Here is a 6,000-nt window from a genome sequence, read left to right as displayed (position 1 = left end):
TCATTGATAATCACAAAGAATCATTCGTCAATATTGAATATCTTCAAAGACCACCACAAAAAAACCTCATGCATAAGGATAAATTTGAATATCATCCTTTAGGATGGACCCCCATGTATTCTAGATCCATTGATGAAGCTCTAGTAAGCTTGGCCAAAACCCTTTGAACCTATCGATCATACCATGCTTAGCAAACTAATCTTCATTTTTTGAAACCTCCATCAAAATTTCCTCTCCCAATTCCACTTTTAGAGGGGATCGAGTAGTATGCAATGGTAACAATGACATAGGGGGCATTGCTTTTGATGGGTAGATTTAATAGCTATTTTTATATGGCTATATGACTCTATCTTAGACTCTTTTCAATTGTTAAGTCATGTCCCTGATGCTAAAGACCTTATGTTCTTATGTGTTTTGAAGACTTATGCTACAATATCATACTTATACATACTTAATAATCTAAAATCAAGATTATATGGCCAAATGTGAGAATAAATGTGATGATAATATGTGTTACATCCCACTTGTGCCCTAGTTGTTTTATGCTACATTTATGCCATGTTATTTGTGCCCTATTTGTTTTATGTTGTATTTACACAATGTTAATAGTGCCCTAGATGTTCATGTTATAATTGATTGATGATGCTCTAGAATGTTTCATGTTATAATTGAATGATGTTATTTGTGCTCAGTATAATGAAATGATGACTCACAACTTTTAAATTGATGTTTTGACATTCAACATGATGACATTTAAGATGTTTTACTTTTGTTGATAATATCTTTGACATGCTAGAGTTATGACAAGATTTGAGGTTAATTGTTTGAATTGGCCAAGTGTGTGCAGGAATTCGTTGTCCTTCGAGAAGGGAGAAGAAGTATCATCAGGTTAGGAGGTAATAAAGGAGAGCTCATGCCATCTAGAAACCCTAACTGTAAGTTGAGTCAGGCCATCTCATGTTGACCATGTCTTTCGTCAAACCGGTTGTGTTAGGTAACCCTAATTTAGTTTGAATACGAGTTTAGGGTTTCATGACTCTAGTCGTAGATTGGTATTCTTAATTTATTATTATTTTAATTATGAAATTTAAACGTTTTATCACTCATGCGTTAATATAATCTATATATGTTAATATATATACATATTATATATTTATACTCTCATATATAAACATGTATATGTATGTATCTATGTATCTAAGACATTAATGAATACATACATATAACTGCTTGTATAGAGAGATATGCATATAAATATAAATATTAATTCACACCCCTTTTATCGTATAAATATTGTTACTAAATATTTTGGAGCAATCTTTTGATTTGGTCTTTTACGAATTCATTATCGGGTGCCATGATATTTGTAAAGTTTCATTGGCACCAAAAATATACTAGTAAAACTATAAGAACATAGATTACCGTTGAAAGCTTACTTTTTTACTTAATAAACATCAACACTTATTATCGATGACATCGATATAAGCTGTTTGTGTGATTATTGTTTTATACTGGGAAAATATAATATTTTCACTGCTGGCATAAGCAAGTGGATAGCCTATTTGAGACCACCGTAGTGGCAAGACACAAACTTGGAATGCCTCTCATGTGATTTGAAATTAATTCAAATTGAAAAGAAATGAAGTTGAAATATTATGAATCGATTCTTATAGAAGATTATTAACGGAGAAGTCATTTTGGTATGACTAGTAACTTCACCCTCGAGAAAAGGGCGTGAAAACTGGCGTGCTCTTTTGGGAATGAAATTTGGGGGAAATGCAAATGAAATTAGGTCGAAATTGTATAAACCGTCTCATATCGTGAGAGGTATATAGTTTATTTTGGAGAAAACAATGATATACTTCTTCAGCTTTGTTTGATTTTGAAAAAAAAAAAGAGAGTTCTTCACAACTCTGCAAATATACAGTCGAATTCTCTTAGAAGATTAACAACCATAGTGGGAGAAAAGGCTTGAAAGATTGTTGGAGTCTCTTCGTAGGAGCTTGAAGTACATTCATCGATTCTTCTCTCCACGCACTTAGATATTGTAGTGACAACAGATACATGTCATGCATGATATTCATACAAAACTTGAAGAGTACATGAGAAGGTGGCGGCTCTTAAGTCATTTTATCTTTCCTAATCAAGGGGTTAGTTATATTTCTAATACTTTATACAATGACTTATCAGAGGTATAAGATAGAAAACCTTATATGGGAATTAGTGTTTGTTAACAAAATTCATGTAATGCTCTTGTGTGGCAATGAGTCAATATGTGTGTACGGATATGGTCAACTTTAAGTTTAAAACTTACTTTTTACAAGACCTTGCCTAGAATTCTTAAGTTGCATCTGAGAAGGGTGGAGCATTGACTTCACACTTAAGTGTGATTGCAACTATTTGAAAACCTTTGGTCAAGATGGTCCTCATACCAAGAGCGTCAGTCAGTTCAATAGTCCAGATATACACCCCAGTCAGAGGTCATACTAGTTAGGAGTATCGTATAGTGTATGACTGACTAGGGAGCTATATAGGATTATACACCAGTCTCAGATGGCCAGGACAATCTAGTTAGATATGGCACGAGGGACTAGTAAGTATGTGGTTGGGCGGAAAAGCGCCGTGATGATACTTTCCCCCCTCAATGGTCTATTGGTAAACTTATGAAAGATCAGAATTTGGCATCTGGAAAATGTATCTTCTAAACCTCTCTATTCATTTAAATTGAAATGTTAAAGTTTTCATTTGTTTCAATTATTTTTGCTCATAGCATAGATCTTTGTTCGATTCAAGTATCAATTTAAGTTCAAGTTTCATTTCAGTTAATTAATGTTGATAAATAAAAAAATTGCAAGTTTTCCTGCTTCAAGTTTGCATAGATTCATGTTTGTTACAATGTGGTTGGATGCTATGAATATGGTTATATTTCTATTAACTAGTCTTTGCAATACTTGGGAGTGATCAACTAAAGCAATTCTTGCAGTTGCTAACTGTTAAATGTCCTACAACCACAAGCATAGTAGAGTTGAACCAATCTTGCATCTCTTGATAATTTTGTTGATCTGTCAAATGAAGAAGATGACAAAGACTTATTCTTGTTTCAGTTGATGTTTAACAAATTGATTTATTAGTTTTTAATGATGTCTTGAGTCTACACTTATATTTTAACTGATTGAAAATAGACAGTTTTATTAGGGCTATTCTGTTGGAAAAAATGCAACAAACTAAGAGGGGGGGGGGTGTGAATCATTTTTCTCTCAAACTCTACACAACTCAAACTTAAATTCAAATCTGATAACGAACAATGAAAACATAAATCAACACCACATTAATAACACACATAACAACAAGATTTTTGACGTGGAAAACTTGGTTAAGGGAAAAACCACGATGGGAACCTACCCACAATGAGATAATACCCTATTAGAAATAAGTGTAAATATTACAATGGGGAATGCACATGCGTTCAGGCACACTACCTAGAGCTCACTACTCAAATCACAAAACAAGAAGGGCTACAACCTAGGGGAAGGCTCCCTGCCTTACAAAGAACGAACAACAATCCGATTTACATGAACTGTAAAATTAGCATCTCCACATCTCCACATGCTTGGTTACGATTCCGGTTAAGCACAGTTTGATCTGATCTACCACACACTCCTCTTCACACTTCCGAAGGATCATAACACTTGTTCGCACACTTACTTGGTCACACACTCGCAAATACTGAGCAGATACATCTCACAAATGAATATTACATATATTTATACAAATCATCAACCTATATTTCAAGGTTGGCGAAACCCTCGGTACAAATTTCAAAACAATAACCTCACACACTACAACAATGCATGCAAACCAAAAAAATGTCGGCTAAGACATGGTCTGGACCTAAACCAATACTGCAAACATGCAACACCTCCAACAATCACGCCTCGATCATCCACAACATGCTACAATCACCAAGAATGTCACATAACACGAAGAACACCACTGGATCAAGAAAATGATCAATATTGTGCACAACGATCAATGCAGACCATCAAAATGGATAGAACACGATCTAGAAACATCCACAAGCAACATGAATCACACCAGAAACAACCGCAACATCACAACTTACTAGAATCTTCATCATTATTATATCGAACCTCAAGAACACACACTATACTGACAGTAAAAATGAAAGATTCACTTGCGAAATTCCAAATCATGAACCAATTGAATTGAGGACACATATGAATGTCCCAAACATTTTGCCAAATCTGCAAATTGAGATATTGCAATTCCAGAGCAATGTGGAGCACAAACAAGAATATTGAATAACACGAACAACTAAATAACCAACGTCAATACCAGATCACACAACTTGATTAAATAATCATGTGGACTACTGAAACTTCTGTTGAATCAACTAGAAATAAGTATCTCTAAACCCATTAAACCACAACAGCTCAACTGCAACACACTATCCAAACCAACTCATCCAGTCAGACTGCAACACTGGAATACACAAAAGAATATGTTGACATCAATGACAACACATCATTCCAACAATCTCCCCCTTTGGCATTGATGGCAACTTATGAATGTGAAAAAAAATCAATGCAAAGAAAGAAATCAACAATCAACAATCTCCCATAACTCTAAAAAATCTCCCCCAAAGATCAACACAAGATATAGAAGTTTTTCGCATGCTTCTCTCCCCATTTGACATCAATGCAAAAGGAACATACAAGGCACAAATCTTGATTTTCTCCCCCTTTGACATACACAATAACAATTCTGAACATCTAAACCACACACTGACTACTCCCCCTGAGTAGCAACCTCACTCATCAATCCAAATCACAAGATATCTCTGTGAAGTCCACCAGACTGATGCAACTCTATGCATCTTAGTTCTCATTATGAGGGGCAATCACCCCTAGCTTGTCTCTGAGATACTCAAATGTATCTTTAGGCAAAGCCTTCGTCAAGATATTTGCAATCTATTCCTTTGTAGATACATAATCCAATTTGACTTCCTTCTCATTCACCTTCTCTCTCAAGAAATGAAACTTGATTGATGTATGCTTAGTCTTTGAAGGCAACACCGAATTCTTAGAAATGTTTATAGCACTTGAATTATCACAATATATAATAGTAGGCTCATTAAAAATAACTCTGATATCCTTCAATGTTTGCGTCATCCAAATTACCTGAGTACAATTGCTAGTAGCAATAATGTATTCAACTTCTATAGTAGACAAAGATATAGCATTATGCTTCTTACTCATCCATGAAACCAATCTCTTACCCAGGAAAAATGCACCACCACTTGTACTCTTTGTGTCATCAACATCACCTACCCAATCAACATCAGTAAAATTACTCAAAGTGAAATCATCATCTCTAGGATACCACAAACCAAAATCATCTGTCCCTTTCAAATATCTAAAAATTTTCTTCACAACTACATGAGATTCCTTAGGACCAGCTTGAAATCTAGCAGCAAGACAAACAACATTCATAATATCTGGTCTAGTTTGAGTGAAATACAACAAACCACCAATCATAGATCTGTATCTAGTCTTATTTGCCTTCAGAGAATCATCATCCAATGTCAACTTACATCCAGTCACCGTAGGTGTACCAACAGGCTTTGCATCATCCAAACCAAACTTCTTCAACAATTCCTTCACATACTTAGACTGAGATAGAAAAATATCTTTATCCAATTGAGTAATTTACAATCCCAAAAAGAATTTCATCTCACCTATCATAGACATCTCAAACTCGTTCTACATATCATCACAAACTTCTTGCACAAACCATCATTTCCACCAAAAATATTATCATAAACAAAAACTTCAACAATCAAGATGTTATCATTATCAATCTTGAAGTATAGATTACTATCAACAGTACCTTTATTGAATTCAAGCTTCATCAAATATTTATCCAATCTGGCATACCAAGCTCTTGGGGCTTGCTTCAATCCATACAATGCTTTCTTCA

Source organism: Cryptomeria japonica, chromosome 11 (assembly GCF_030272615.1).
Source record: "Cryptomeria japonica chromosome 11, Sugi_1.0, whole genome shotgun sequence".
Classification (NCBI taxonomy): domain Eukaryota; kingdom Viridiplantae; phylum Streptophyta; class Pinopsida; order Cupressales; family Cupressaceae; genus Cryptomeria; species Cryptomeria japonica.
The sequence above is the reverse complement of the archived record's forward strand: the minus strand, read 5'-3'. Positions refer to the sequence as shown.